Below are 16635 nucleotides of genomic sequence, written 5' to 3'. Positions count from 1 at the left end.
AAATCTCATGCATGCTCTTCCCTTCAAATGCCAAAATGAGGGGGCAACAGGGTACATGGTAGGTCACAATGTTTTATTGCCTACAGTTATAAACAACTATAAAAGATAGGGGGTATATAGGGCAGGTACTTTAGTCCAAAAATTGTGGTGATGAATAAAAGCGAATAGCTGATCTGTTGCTATTGGCAAGTGCTCTTTTACATTTAGGCACCTGGTTGCTAACGCCATGAAGCCTAGCAACTAGATATTAATCATGTGTTGCAGAGTTAAGTTCAGTTGAAATGGTAGATCGGGTGCATTCCTGCTATGAATAGTGTATGAAATAGTTGGAGATCTAACAGATCAATGAGTCTTTCCATGAACTGGGACAACAAGCTTCATTTACTGCCATGTGTGTCATTCCCCATATCAACCAAACCAGTCACTTTCTGTAGATCAATCAGAAGTATTTGCTTTGAGTTTTCTATGAATTCTGTACTTCTCTAGCCAAGTCACCCAAGGGGCATAACTGGGCCTTACTTAAAAAAACATGGAGTGAATGGCACCAATGTACTGTGTGCTCATTCCAACTGCACCGATGCTTAATTTCTAAAACTGAGGCCCATTACCTTCTGGAAGTGATGCAAAGCTCAAGTTTAGGGTAACATAGATCTCTGCCTGCCTCCCTCTGTATTATATAGGAAATATTAAGTGCTACATTCATTAACTTGCCTTTTTATTCTCTTTCTATACAGATTGCTACAGTGCTTTTCCTGCCTTTTTGGACTGCGACTTGGTGCTACACCTGCCTTTTAACATCTGGGTTTATTATTTTTGGCTTCTCCTTTGTTCAGATAAATCCATCTCGTCTGAACAAGTGTAAGAGATAGCCAGGGTCTCCTTAGGGAGACCCCCTTGGGGTACCCCGGCCTTGAGCCGGCCCCTACATTTTTCAAGATCTGAAAAGCTCCTTTAACAGGTAATCTTGCAAATACAATTGATTCAGTTCATGAATTCTTCTTCAGCAAGTCTGCTCTAAATTCTCTTGTTGGAGTCCTATGTGGCTTTGTCCATATCAGCCCATATGTTTACTGTATATGGTATTTATAAGAAGCCAATCCATTGCCATCAACAGCATTAATAATGGGCTTTTTGTCATTGAGTGGAACAATGTTTCATACAAATGGGATAATATAGATAAGGAAATAAATGGGTGGTTCACCTTTCAGTTAACTTTTATTATGTTATAGTATGGCAAATTCTGAGCAACTTTTCTTTTCAATAGTTTTTATTGAGTTTTAACATTTTAAGAAAAATGAGAAGTTATAACAGTTATGTAATAACATCAAGTATTTACTTGGAGGAAAGGAGTTAAGAGAGAAGAGTAGAGATGGAGTCGGTCCTTTCTTAATCCAATGGACCTGCTGATTAAAGAAAGAGAAATAAATAAACTGAAAATTAACTTTGACGGCATATTATGTATTATGAAACATTTGTATCGAGCGTTGCATGCTCTACAGTGGTTTCCACGAGGTCCCTTAAGTATCATAATAGAAGATAATTCTATAGGCTGAATGAATTACCTGAAATACAACTGTTAAGTATTAGTTATTCCACATCTGAGAAAGTATAAAGTGTAACATATATTGCTATCATATAGTGATTACAAAAAGATCATAGGGGTTTCTGTATTTGGGAAGGAATATCGATAACACGGTTACCATATTTCCTTGAATTTCTCATTTTTATCTATAAGTATACTGGTTAGTCTTTCATTAACCATTATCAATTGAGTTTATCCTTAAAGTGGGCTAAGCAACTTTTCAATTGATCTTCATTGTTTATTTTTAAAATTTTGAATTATTTGCATTCTTCTGAATATTCCCAGCTTTCAAATGGGGGTCACTGACCCATTTAAAAAATGAATGCTCTGTAAGGCTACACATTTATTGTTATTGCTACTATTTATCAAATCAGTGCATGGTTGCTGGGGTAATTTGGACCCTAGCAACTATATTACTGCAATTGCAAACTGTAGAGCTGCTGAAGAAAAAGCCTAAGGGGCAAATTCACTAAGATTCGTAGTTGAGCCAGGAGCAACTTCGCCGCACTTCGCCACACTTCGCCAGGCGTAGTTTCGCCAGGCGTAGTTTTCGCCAGCGCTCCGCAAATTCACTAAAATCCGAAGTTGCGCACAGGGGTAGCGTAAGGTTGCGAAGTTGCACTAGCATTGATTCGCTAAGCAAAGCGAAGTTACGCTAGCGATGCCTAATTTGCATACGGCACCAAATTCAAATTTCAATGGAGGAATACGTACAATCACTACAAATGCCTGGGAAACCTTCAAAACATCAAATAAATTTTTTTTTTTGCCCTACACATGTGCCCACTGTATAGTTAAGTTGCCATGAGTTAGGAAATGTAGGGGGGAAGGAATGGAGCCCCAAAAAATGTTTTGATCTTTTTCAGCCTATCACCCATATTATAGAAAAAACGCCAGCGTTTTTTGGGACTTAGAAAAAATTTGAACTTTTTTTCAAGCAATCCCTATCTACTCTATTGCACTTCGCCTGGTCTGAGGTGGCAAAGGAAGTCTAGCGTAAAAGGTAGCGTTCAGTACACTGCGCGCGTTAGTGAATTTGCGTAGTTACATCTGTAGCAAAAATTCGCCAGGCATAAGGGTGCGAAGTAACACTAGCGAATTTACGCCAGCGTTCGTAGTGAATTTGCGAAGTAACGAAAATGCCCAACGCTAGCGTTAGGCGCTTCGTTAGTGAATTTGCCCCTAAATAACTCAAAAATGACAAATTAGAAAAATTGAAAAGGTGAACAGCCTCTTAACTGTGACTTCATTTTGTCTGACTATGTCCATTGTGTATCTTTTAGGTTTTGAAGATGAACGAGACAGAGAGAATTCCATCACTCCTGGTAATGCCTCAGTGAAAAAAAAATACTCTCTCAATCTGAACTTTTGTTTCCATTCACTCTTTTATATAACCTCTCCTTAGGGTTGGGGCACACGGGCAGATTTGGAGAGATGTAGTCGCCTGGCGACTAATCGCCTCTTCTTTGGGGCGACTAATCTCCCCGAACTGCTTCCCCTGCCTTCTGCCTGCTAAAATTAAAAACCGCCTGCGGCATGGCCACTCGCGCCGATTTGTTTTCCGAAGTCGTCTGAAGTTGCCTCACGAGGAAACTACGGGGCAACGAAGCAACGCTACTAAATCTCCCTGAATCTGCCCGTTTGCCCTAACCCTTAAGCAGCTGTCTGTCTGCACTGCTTCCTTTTCGACATAGGTGGGAGCCGACATTGAGGGAATCGAATTACTACATTTATTTTCTTTTTCAGAAAAAAATGTATGTACCATAGAAACCTTTTCTGTCTCTATTCTCCTCAAAGCCAGACTGCAGGCCCGGAACTAGGGGTAGGCAGAGTAGGCGCCTGCCTAGGGGGCAATCATGGGGGGACGCACTTTTAAGGGGAATTTCTTTTTTTAAAACTCTGGTATGCTTAGCCTTTAATAGTTTTTAAACTTTATAAACCGCCTGTTCCAACTCCCTCTTGCCCATTATTCGTACTGCAGGCAGAAGTACTCCCCACCTCCCTCTTGGCTCCTGCTGACAAAGGTACATATTTAGGGGCATTATTTTGGATTTTTTGGCTGCTACTGGCACAGGTACTGATTGGGGGCAATATGAGGGATTGGCTGCTGCTGGCACAGGTACATGGGGCAATATGGTGGCTGTTGGCACAGTACACAGATGTTTGGGGCAATTTTGTAAGTTTTTGGCTGCTGCTGGCACAGGCACATATTTGGGGGCAATATGATGGATTTTTGGCTTATGCCTGCGCAGCACAAGTAAATATTTGAAGGCAATATTGTGGATATTTTGGCTCCTGCTGGCACAAATACATATTTGGGGGACATATTTGTGGATTTTTGGCTGCTGCTGGCACATGCACAGATTGGGGGTAACAATATGATGGATATTTTGGGCTATGCTGGCACAGGTACAGATTGGGGGCTTGGGTGCAATCTGATTGATTGACTGGCATTGGCACAGGTACAAATGGGGGCAACATGAATAGTAAGGTGGGAAATGGTAATGCAGGACGGGTGGGGGCACTGATTGAAGCCCTTGCCTAGGGTGCCAAAATACCTTGGCCCGGCGCCTGCCAGACTGACTATGAGTAGCATTTAGACGCATTTAGTATTATGTCCCTAATGCTTTTCCTTTTCATTTACAGTCACTGTACTCCGTCCTGGAGGATTTCAGGGTGGAGGATACAGATTTTGAGGCCCTCGCCTCTTATTACGGTAAAATCTTATATTATTTATCAGTTGCTGAGGTTGCAGCTTTTAGTTTTATTATATGAGAATTCCTTTCCCCTTTAGCTCAGTGTTTAATGGAAATGTGTTTTTCTTTGCAGAACATCACTACCTGGTCCATATGGGAGCAACGTCATCTTGTAAGTATACACAAAAATGGTCTTATTAAATGTTGTGAATAATTTGCTATTGAGCCAGGGGTAAGTGCAAGGGAAGTAAGGGTGGAAAATAGCAATGTGTTATTAACACTGGGATTTCTCTTTTCAGAGATTCAGTTTATACTGCTCTATCTTTTTGGACCCGAGCACAATCAATGGGAACATTATCCATTACTGGATAATGATTTACTAATCTGGTAAGTAATGCAGAATAGACATTTAGATAAATATGGAATAAATTATATTAATCTTGCCAGCCCTTGTCTCACACTGTTAATTTCTTTATGTTACAGGAAGAGCTCAAGAGGGAGCATGCCACCCTCTGCATTGATGTGTCGCTGTCTCCTGTAAGTGTCACTATTATAATTATTATAACAGAGGTTATTGTTCCTGTGTGTCCTTTATAATAATTAGGAACATTATTATTCATTGTATCTCCTGCTCCCCTGGGGGGCATCTAAAGTCACCCACCCTAAGTGCCATCTTCACCAGCAACAAAAATGTCATTATGCACAGACACTGCAAAGAGTTTTGTTTCAAGGGGCCACATGGACAAAATAATGGCATTGGTGCAAAGCAGTGCTTAACATTGACTCTCTTCTTCCACAGGAGACACCAACAGAGCAGCAAATATGGAGGCAGCATCTGGAGTATCTGCGGCTGCAGAATGTAAGTTCCCTGATCACTGTCTCTGATGCTTTTCTTGGATATTCAACCACTTGCAAGTTTAAAAAAAACTTTTATGGGGGGCCCTGGCGCCAACATTTTTTTTTTTTAACCTATAAGGGGGACCTGACCATCAATAGCTTTTATAACTTGTATGTGTGGGGGTTACTTTTTTAGCGCTGATGTCTGTGTGGTCTTTTAACTGTGATGTGGAGTGGGTGGGATCAGGGGTGGGGCTTGGGTGCCAGGGGGCCCCAAAAGTTTTGTGTACGGGGCCCCATAATTTCTAATGGCGGCCCTGGGCATAATCATAACTGTCTCCTTTCTTTCCTATCCTTGTGTTTCCCCTTCGCTCGCAGACTGTCCAATCTCACCTTCTCCAGCTTGGCATGACATTCTCGGAGAAGGAGAAGAAACTGCAGGAAGCTGCTCATCCTCCGGTGGGGGAAAGGCTGACCCTCCGAAAACGGGTCAGGAAGGCCATCATGAAGAGGCTACAGAGAGTTTGGGTAATGTATCTATTTACTGTCAATTACCCTTCATCTAGAGATGCCCCATGTTGTCCAGTGCAGTTCCACTTTACTTCCGGCCATTCTGATCATTTTCAATCAGAACAATAGAAAGGAAGTTATACAGTGTCGGGCTGGCCCACCAGGATACCAGGAAAACTCCCGGTGGGCCCAGATGTCAGTGGGCCCTTGTGCTGCTAAACTTTTTGGCCTATTTCATGGCCATTCCGTATTTCTATGAGAAAAAAGAGGCTAAATAGATGGAATAATTGTTTATAGTATAAAGAGAGCAGACTAGGAGAATATAGGTTGATTGAGGAGATGAAGAATATTATTACTGAGAGTGGGCCCCTGGTCTAAGGTTTTATGGTGGGCCCCTGGTCTAAGGTTTTTGGGTGGGCCCCTGGAGTCCCGGTCTGACACTGGCGTTATACACCCTGTCTGTTCAGCCCGCAGGCTGATCACTTTGAGGGCTTACATGATAGACCAATTTATGACTGCCTTAAGCTTGTAAAAGGTTGCTAACAGAGGCTGAGATCTAAGTCTGCAGATAAAGTGTTGATTTTATAGTAGGCCAATAAGAGGGAAGGTAGTTAACTCTTATAGGGCTGCTGTGGCATCTAGCCTGGATATCCATCTTTAGAAATGGGTTGCCACTGGGGTAATGAACTGGCACCAAGTGATCAAAGAGTTATTAAAAGAATAAATGGTGCATGCTCACTGAGATTGATAAAACTGAGATTCATAACAGGGCCTGGCATTGTATATGTAAAGAGACCCAAACAGTCCCCACAGACCTAACAAATAGTATGCTCTTAAAGACAGGCTAAGCCTTTTATATCAGAAATAAACAAGTATTTGTCTGTAATTTATTCTTATTTCAACACTTTCTAAACATTTTCTTTTCAGCATTCCACCAGAAAACTCGCCTGCTGTCATCGATCCACCGCCACCACCTGAATCCTTTTTACTTGTCCTGCAAGTGTGTAACTGTGTGTGTATATGTGTGTCTAGCCATGATCCAGGGTGTAGAACTGACTGCCATTTCTAGGAGTCAGGAAGGAATTTTTACCTTCAGTGCAGATTGGCTGTTAAGCACTTGGTTGGTTTTTTTGCCTTCCTTTGGATCATTAGCTTCTTGGGTGCATGCTCGGGGGTGCGTGTGTAGGAGGGTGGGTACATGTATGTAGGAAAGAGGGTGGGTATGTGTATATGAGGGAGGGTGGGTGCATGTGTGTTGGAGGGTGGGTGCATGTGGGCAGGAGGGTGGGTGCATATGTGTAGGAGAGTGGGTGGCTGTGTGCAGGAGGGTGGGTATGTATAGTTTGTCCTGTAGGAAGGTGGGTATGTGTGTATATTGGAGTGCGGGTACATGTTGTGTAGGAAGGAGGGTGGGTGCATGTGTTGTAGGAGCATGGTGGGTGTGTTTTCTGTAGGAGGGACGGGTGCGTGTGTGTAGGAGTGTGTGTGTGTTTTGTCTGGAGGAGGGAGGGTGGGTGCATCTGTATAGGAGGCCTGGGTGCATGTGTGTCGGGAGTATGTGTCGTGCGTGTGGGTGTGTATGTATGTGGGAGGGTGGTGTGTATGTATGTGGGAGGGTGGGTGGGTGCATGTGTGTAGGAGGGTGGGTGAGTGTGTTTTGTTTTGTGTACGAGGGTGGGTGCATGTGTGTAGCAGGGAGGGAGTGTAGGTACATGTGTGTAGGAGAGTCGGTATCTGTATTTTGTCTGTAGGAAGGTGGGCACATGTGTATATTGGAGTGTGGGTACATGTGTGTAGGAAGGAGGATGGGTGCATGTGTGTAGGAGCGTGGGTGAGTGGTGTTTCTGTAGGAGGGAGGTTGCGTGTGTGTAGGAGTGTGTGTGTTTTGTCTGTACGAGGGAGGGTGGGTGCATCTGTATAGGAGGGTGGTTGTTGTGTTTGTAGGAGGGTGGGTGAGTGTGTTTTGTGTGTATGAGGGTGGGTGCATGTATGTAGCAGGGAGGGAGTGTAGGGTACATGTGTGTAGGAGAGTGGGGTTTGGTGGGTTTTGTCTGTAGGAGGGATGTAGGGTGTGTGTGTGTGTAAGAGGCTGGGTGCATGTGTAGGAGGGAGGTTGGTTAAATGTGTGTAGGAGGGTAGATGACTGTGTGTAGGATGGTGGGGCATGTGTGCGGGTGGGTGTGTATGTATGTGGGAGGGTAGGTGCATGCGTGTAGGAGGGTGGGTGTTTTTTGTGTGTACGAGAGTGGGTGCATGTATGTAGCAGGGAGGGAGGGTAGGTACATGTGTGTAGGAGAGTGGGTTTGTCTGTAGGAATGAAGGTGGGTGCCTGTGTTTATTGGAGGACGGGTACATGTGTGTTAGAAGGAGGGTGCGTGCATGTGTGTAGGAAGGAGGGTGGGTGTGTTTTGTCTGTAGGAGGGAGGGTTGGTGTGTATGTGTAGGAGTGTGTGTGTGTGTTTTATCTGCAGGATCGAGGTGAGTGCGTCTGTATAGGATGGTGGGTGTGTGTGTAGGAGGGTGGGTGCTTGTGTGTAGCAGGGAGGGAGGGTAGGTACATGTGTGTAGGAGGGTGGGTTTGTGTTTTTTGTCTGTAGAAGAGATGGAGGGTGTGTGTGAGTGTGTGTGTAGGAGGGAGGGTGGCTGGTGCATGTGTGTAGGAGGGAAGATGTATGTATGAGGGGTGGGTTTGTATGCAAGTGGGAGGGTGTGTGCGTATGCAAGAGGGAGGGTGGTTGCATGTGTATAAGATCGAGGGTGTATGTATGAGGGATGGGTTGGTACATGAGTATAAGGTGTGGGTAGCAAGTCTATGTAGAAAGGGTTGGTGGGAGCCTGTGTAGGGGAAGGATGGTGGTTTGATGTGTGTGTGTGTGTAGTTGAATTATTGTTTGTTAATGAACTTAGAAAGCCATGGTCCAGGGAGTAAAACCGACTGCCGTTTGGAGTCAGGAAGGAATTTTTACCTTCAGTGCAGATCATTCCCAAGCACTTTAGGGTTTTTTCTCCTTCCTCTGGATCATCAGCCGTTAGGGATGCCCAAACATAAATTGGCTATTTATTTTAATAAATCCTGTGCTCAATGCCTGGTTTCCCCATAAATATGTCTCTGTGTTTTTCTTTAATCCCTATGGTGAATATTGAGGGAAGGGGCTCCTGTGCCTCATTCTATTAAAGATGACTGACAGTTGGGTGACGGACTAATTAATATTGCTGGGGCTGCTCAAAATGGGCAAAGGCGGCATGGGGTAAAACTGGGTGGTTGTGCTGATAGAGGGATTTAGTTGAAGAAGGGAATGGGTTAATATTTCTGCAGGGTTAATTGATTAATATGTACATGATGGGGCTAAAAGACCTAGGGACACATACTGGAAGGAACTACAATATTGCTTTACTCCATAGGCCACAATGCAATAGCATTTCTAAGTCTGCGTCCCCTTTCTTAATATGGGAATTCTAGCCACTTCCCACCAGCCTATTGATAGGCGGGGGTTCCTGCTAAAGTGATGGAGGAGTATTTAATTTCTACTTGCCCCCACAATGACACACTCTGTTGTTTGCTAGGCCTGCCAACACTGTGAGGGGTAATAAGGAAGGTAGGGGCAAGTTGGGTCAACCATGTCCCTGGACCCAAACTCCCCCACTCAGTACAAAAGGTCACATGGACATGAGCGCTGAACAGTAACTTTTGGCCAAAGGATTATTAAGCCTGCCACCATGTCAAGGTAGACTCTTTAATAGTCTCAGAAACATCCCCACAGCACAGATCCCATTCTGGACACTGTGCTGATACAGCAGATGCACCTTATTTGGCTATTGTGCTGATGTTAGATGGACAGAGGGGCACAATTATACTAAAACAAGGATGATGACTGGTTACTATGGGACCATGGGAAGAAGTGCTTACATTGTAACATGTTCTATTGCTAATTGTTCCCCCATGTCCTCACAAGCTTTTGGGACATAAGAGTGATTATTTACCCTGTATTGTAACATTGTGTATTAATGTATACCTCAAATAAAGCCGTCTGGTTAATAACCTGAGTGAATCTGATTGGTTTGAATCAGGCCCCAGGGGAACTTGGGGGCCAGGCTCAATTTGAGTAAGTATTTATTCAAATCCAAGAGGGGCTTACTCTTTGTGGTCCAGAATCCTATATCCCAAATCGAGAATCCTATGGGAAGAGGAGCGAGAATATATGAACCCAACATTGGTCATATCTTTATATATGGAAAAATATGGCACAAACCCGCTAAAAGTAACCCAAATCCGTATCTTGGTTAGGTTGGACTTTAAAAACCTGCTTGAGGTTTAAATTAGTAGCCCAATTTGGCAGGGAAACCTTGTGTCATATTGTGTTACTGACATCAGTCTATATGCAGCATCACTTCCTGTTTCCCAAGATGCAATGGCCTGGTCACTGCCAGAGTAATGAATGATTTTTGCTGCTGCCCCACCCATCTGTCCCTTACAAGAAGAATATACCCCCCATACATACCTTGTATATTCCCCAACTAATGACAAAGCCCTTTCTATTGTTTGGTCATAGTGTAACCCCATCTATACCCATTATTATATTCCTTAGAGTTTTGCCCCTCAGAGTGAATGAAGTTTATCAGAGCACAAGTCACATGACTTGGGGCAGCTGGGAAATTGACAATATGTCTAGCCCCATGTCAGATTTCAAAATTGAATATAAAAAAAATCTGTTTACTCTTTTAAGAAATGGATTTCAGTGCAGAATTCTGCTGGAGCAGCACTATTAACCGATTAATTTTGAAAAAAACATTTTTTTCCCCATGACAGTATCCCTTTAATGGTTTGTTTCTCATTTAAGCGGAGACAACGACTGGCTCAGGGTTGGCCTGGCCCAGGGGTGTCCAAACTACAGACCACGGGCCAAATGCGGCCCGCCATCCAATTTTAATTGGCCCGCAGCAAAGAGCAGAAGAGGAGCCGAACGTCACAGCAGCACACCTGATTTGAAACATTGGCTCTGGCGGCAGCTGCAGATCCAGCAACCCACACCCTGACAAATTCTAGCGGTGCAAAAAGAAAATAGTGATCAGACGCCCACAGCTTGCTCGCCTTGCATGTTATCAGCAGAGCATTCACGTGTGATTCCATACCCCCTGCTGTTAAATGGACTGTACTTATATACGGATGTATATCTCGCGAGATGAGACTTGTGACACCTGACTAGTTCCCTGATAGGGAACTGAAGCCTGTCTCAGTTTGTGTGACTGGAGGGCTGTGATTGGCTGTCCTCCTCCTACTGTGCTTCTGGCAGGGATGTTAGGACACACCCACCCCTAGTGTCGGACTGGGACACCAGGGGCCCACCAAAAAATCTTAAACCAGGGGCCCACCAAAAGTTTTTAGACCGAGGGCCCACCCTCAGTACGATTTTCTTCCTCTTCTCAACCTCTATTCTCCTAGTCTCTTTTCTTTACATACTATAATCTATTATCCCACCTATTTAGCCACTTTGTTCTCATAGAAATAGGGAATGCCCGTGAAATAAGACAAAAGTTTAGCAGCATGAGGGCCCACTGACACCTGGGCCCACCGGGAGTTTTCCTGGTATCCCGGTGGGCCAGTCGGACGCTGCCCACCCCTCATTTGAAACACAGACAGGGACCAGTAAACAACTATAGGGAGCTCTAATAAAGGGGCGATTTTTAAAGATAATATAATTTTTTAGCACCATGTAAAAGCAACACCATATATTACTCATATTGCCTACAAAATTGGTGTTTTTTCATTTATCCTGTATGTCTCCTTTAAATTATTTGCTTCTTCTGGCTCTTCCCAGCTTCCAAATGAGTGTCACTACCCCATCTAAAAAAACAAATGCTCTGCAAGGCTACACATGTATTGCTATTGCTACTTTTTAATATTCCTCTTTCTATTCAGGTCCTCTCCTATTCATATTCCAGTGTCTTATTCAAATCAGTGCATGGTTACTAAGGTAATTTGAACCCTAGGAACCAGATGGCAGAAATATCAAACTGCAGATCTGCTGAATTAAAATCTAAATAAGGCAAAACCCACATATAAATTATTAAAACCAGTTGCACATTATATCAGAATATCACTCTCTACATCATACTAAGGGGCAAATTCACTAAAGTGCGAAGTGGCTAACGCTAGCGCAAATTCACCAGCGTGACGTCATTTCGTTACTTCGCCGATTTACTAGCGGGCGCTGGCGTAAATTCGCTAGCGAAGTGGACCTACTCTAGCGCTACTTCACACACTTACACCAGGCGAAGTAAAACACTATGCGCGAATGGGACATAACTAAAGCTAATTCACTAAATTGCGCATTTTTTTTAACTGAAGTGTTACGCTCTTGCGCCGACTTGCTTCACCACTTCAGACCAGGAGAAGGGCAATAGAGTAGATACGGGATTGCTTCAATAGTTGAACATTTTTTTAATAAGTCCCAAAAACCCTGGCGTCTTTTGCCCTTTTTAGGTGGATAGGCTGAAAACAAGATAATACATTTTTTGGGGGTACCTCCTCCTTTCCCCCTACATTTCCCTAACATATTATGGCACCTAAACTATACAGTGGCACATGTTAGGGCAATATAACAACTCTATTTTATCTTATGAAGCTTTTCCCAGCCTTTCTGTAGTGTAATGTATTGTTGCTACATATACATCGCATTGTACTTTAACTTGCGAGTGTGCAAATTAAGGCACTCACTAGCGTGAAACTTCGCTTTTGGCTTGAACGAATTAACTGCTAGCACAACTTCCGCAAAACCGTTCGCCTCCGAGTGAAACTTCTCGGATTTTAGTGAATTGCGGCGCCCGTGGCGAAAACTTGCCTGGCGAAATGCGGCGAAGTGGTGCCGAAGCCGAGGCTGCACATTTTCGCTGCTTAGTGAATTTGGCCCTATAAAGTTAGCTTAACTGTGAACAAACCCCTTTAATGGTTTATTTAGGGGATTGGCAGCAGGAGATTGTAATTGGAGTTCCCTTGGAAAATCTGCTTTTAGAGTGAATATTCCTCTATCTCTTTGTTATTATTTTTTTTTATTCAGCAGTTCTTATCAGTGTGGCAATTTCAGCAGTCGGTTGCTAGGGTCGCTTTGGATTATGAATAAGAGAGGACCTGAATTAGAAAGATGAGCAAATAAATAATGTAGCAATAACAATCTTTGCAGCATTAACAGGAGCATTATTTCTAGTGGGGGTCAGTGACCCTATTTTATAGCCTGGGAAAGTCAGAAAAAAAGACAAATAATTTAAAAAAAAAACTATAATTAATATTGAAGATCAATTTAAGTTGGATTTAAAGTTGGATTTACTGATAACATATAAAGTTAAATTAAAAGGTCAGCCATTCTTAAATACTCCATTAATAGGTGTGGAAAATGACTGATGAGTAAAGAGTAATAATTGTTTTGTTGTATATGTGTATTGGCGGGTATATTTACATCCATCTAGAATTTGCTTATTGGCTAAATACACTATTTTAGTGATGTATCCAGTGATCTGTGAACTGATGGTAAATGTTAGCTCAGTCTTAAAAAATCACATTTCTTTCCAGGCTTGTATAATGCGGAGGGAAAGATATTAGAACCATGACCTATCCAACCAAACCGAGATATATGAATTACAATTTAATTTTTCTATCTCAGTGCCTCATTTTGACTTTTCAGGAGGCAGCGACCATGAACTGCTTGTAGTCATGAATATGTTATGGAAATTAACCTAATTGATATGGAGTTGCTATCCATCACTTAAAGAATAGGTTTGCTTGATTACTAACTTTGGTAAGGTGATTAAATCTTTTTATTTTAGTCAAAATTTTAAACAATTTGTTAAAATGGATTTTGAATCCTGCAGTAATGTGCTAGGCTTGGGCAATTTTTCCGATATTAAACTCCAGAAGTACTATTCTCCACATGGGGGTGCTTGAAGAATGTGGCATTTGGGGCTTGTCTGCATTTTTTCTGTAAGATGTGCACTGATCCATGAGATAGAGTAAACGTGATTTACTTTAACTCTGGGAGGGGGATTTCCAACATATTGGCATTCTAGTATTTTATTCTTTTAGGTGTCATTTAAAATGAAATGTATATCTTGCTTTAATTCATTAAACCAGTCAATTGTCAGCATGTATCTGCTCCAATTACCGCCACACTGTTATCTTTCACCTGACATGCTAAAAGGCTTTTAACTATGTAATAGGAAACGTTCTTAAAACCCACACGTAGCTCCTGCATCGTGAAGGGCAAAAAGACCACGAGACAAGCTTTCTCTGGTTATTTTGATATTTATTGATCGTTTAATAATGTGTCCCTCCCGGCCAACTGTGTATGTGTAAATATAGGCTTCTTGTAATGTTCAGGAGTTCCAATTTCCAAACTTTTTTAAAGGTGTAATGTTACTCTCCTTGTGCGCAGCTGACAAAAAAAGAAAACAGTGTGTTTACAAATAACATTACCAAAACTTTACCAAAACCACTTCTGGTTTGTAAGAGATGTAGTGTGCTTCAGTGAGTGTGACAGTAACCAGCACGTTATTTAACTGGACTTCACAACTAATCCTGTGTCCTGTGCAGCAACTGCAATGTGCAGCTATTTAGCTTTTAATCTCTATAGTCCAATGTTTTAGAGCCAGTGAAATCCCCACCAGTTGCTCGTGAGCAATGTGTTGCCTCACAACCACAGTCCCTTGGATGTTGCTCAAGTGGCCTCCGAGTAGGTGCTTATTTTTAAAGCGGAACTATCCGAAATTAAAATTAAATATAAGCTTCACCATAAATGCAATAGAAAATGTGTAAATACAATCAACTTAAATATTCTTGAATTGTTTCTGAAATAAATCAAGTTTATATTCACCTGTTCCTCATCTCAGGATCTGTTTCTCTTCATTTCTGTTCTTATGCAGCAGGTGGGTGTCAAGATAATCATTGACTTTCCAATAATATCTTATAGGGGCCTTCCTTTCCTAGCAGATGTATTTAGAGCTCTTCATTTAATAACGGATTCCAGTACAGAACAAAAATCCTAACAATACTGCCTTTTGCACAAAATTCTGCACTTAGAGAGACATGAATGTCTGGTGATCTTAATAGAGTGAGCTCTATAAACATCTTTCTAGGCAAAAGGCGCCCCTATAAGATATAATTGGATCTAACGGTCAATGAATATCATTCTGTTTTGATTATTCACCATCCGTAAGCGAGACTGACTACTTGGACACACTTATTGCCTTGCCTGATACGTCCTTCCACGTATAAGGTCCGCCACTATGTTGTTCATTGTAAATTAATCCCTTATACATCCTATCTTCATTGCCTTTCAGATCTCGGTGACTCTAAATAACGCCAGATCACCTGGGGACTTATTAACGATATACTCCACTGTGGTTGACTGTGTGTGTGTGTGCACTGTGCCTCGACTAGTCAAGAAGTTATGTATGGTTTGTATGTCGGTTTGAATCTGGTAATCTAGGCAGTTTCTTGCGAATTTACCTCCCCTCAACTTCGGCATGGCTCTCTACCGCACACCATTAGGAAAGTCCAACTTCCTCTGACAAGAGAACCACCCTGTGACTGACTATGGACCATCGCAGGTACTCTATAATCCCCGCTGGTAGTTATTGCTCTCTCCTCCAGTTGTGTGTTTGGTATGTGATGTGTGTTATTGTGATGGTGTATTGTATTATGGTGTACTACAGGCAGGAGAAATCTGATGGCACCTGAGTCCTAAGGGTTTCGCCTCCTCCCGGACTTCTTGGGTCTGTACCTTGGCTACACTTTCTTAGGAGCCGGGTTCAGTAGTATACCTTTTCTCTGGGCTGGGGGAGCCGGAACTGGGCTGTTGCAGCGGTCGGAACGGTCATTTATTTCCTAGTGGAACTTGGGAACCGTCAGCATGAGACGTCCCTGGGAAGAGCTACGTCGGTCAGTAGGATAGGGGGAGGTTGATGGGGGTCGCTGGATGTGTTTATAATAAGAATGGTTATCACTAAGCCATGTTTCGTGCTGCGCAGGTCCCAGCCACAATCTGGATAATAGCGGTTTTGGGGAGTGCTAGTTCAGGAGTCTTTGTTAATTCAGTGTAATGTATTACTGCTCCTTAGAGAACATTGTGTTTAGCCAAAGGGTAAGTGTATCTGTAATGGACAATCATTGTTTTTGTACGAACACCCGCCAAAACCTGACAATTCAAAACCCGAACTGGCAATCTGTGGGTGTGGCAATGCAGAGGCAGTGTTAGACTGGGACTCCAGGGGCCCACCCAAAAATCTTAGACCAGGGGCCACCACAGACTTAGATCAGGGCCCACTCTCACTATATTATAATATCCTACTCCTCACTCAGCCTCTAGTCCTGTTTTCTTTACATGATATAATCTTTATTCCAATCTATTTTGTCTCTTGTTTGCTCATAAAAATATGGAATGCCCATGAAATATGCCAAATGTTAGCAGCAGGAGGCCACTGACACCCTGGGCCATCCGGGACTTTTGCTGGTATCCCTTTGGGCCAGTCCAACACTAAGCCGAGGGCTGTCATAAGATGCCACAGAATGTCATATTTAGTGGGCTGGTGGGGATAGCTGATTGGGCCTCTCTGTAACAAAAGCCAGGCTTTTTTGACTCCACCAGACCTGCCTGACACAGTCCCCATTCTAATTCACTTTAATGGGGCCCTCATGCCTCTGGACATGAAACAGAGAGGTGAGTTCACTGGGACAGCTCTTGGATGGACTGTTCCAACCTGTGCGGCATTTGGCTCAGCCTAGGCAGTGGCCTGGAATGGGCACTCAGTGGCCCACCCCAAAAACCTTTTGACCACGGGGGCCCACCAATTAATTTTGAGACAGGGGCCACTCTTAGTACTATTTTTCTTCCTCTCCTCATCAACTCTCTATTCTCCTAGTTCTTTTCTTTACAACATACTCTATTTCCAACTATTTAGCCTCTTTGTCTCATAAAAAAGGCTACATCTGACACCCATTACACTACTCATATCTAATAAAAG

At 42.9% G+C, this 16635-nt stretch overlaps 1 long non-coding RNA gene and 1 pseudogene across 1 annotated transcript; both read left to right on the top strand.

The window, feature by feature from the left end:
* Window positions 1-16635, top strand: part of LOC121394273 — a 35770-nt pseudogene that overhangs the window by 14551 nt on the left and 4584 nt on the right.
* LOC121394275 lies at window positions 830-4298 on the top strand. The gene is made up of 3 exons (XR_005961606.1): window positions 830-958; window positions 2866-2907; window positions 4229-4298. It is a non-coding gene; the product is annotated as an uncharacterized LOC121394275 (long non-coding RNA).

Source organism: Xenopus laevis, chromosome 5S (genome assembly GCF_017654675.1).
Source record: "Xenopus laevis strain J_2021 chromosome 5S, Xenopus_laevis_v10.1, whole genome shotgun sequence".
NCBI lineage: Eukaryota > Metazoa > Chordata > Amphibia > Anura > Pipidae > Xenopus > Xenopus laevis.
The sequence above is the reverse complement of the archived record's forward strand: the minus strand, read 5'-3'. Positions and strand labels throughout refer to the sequence as shown.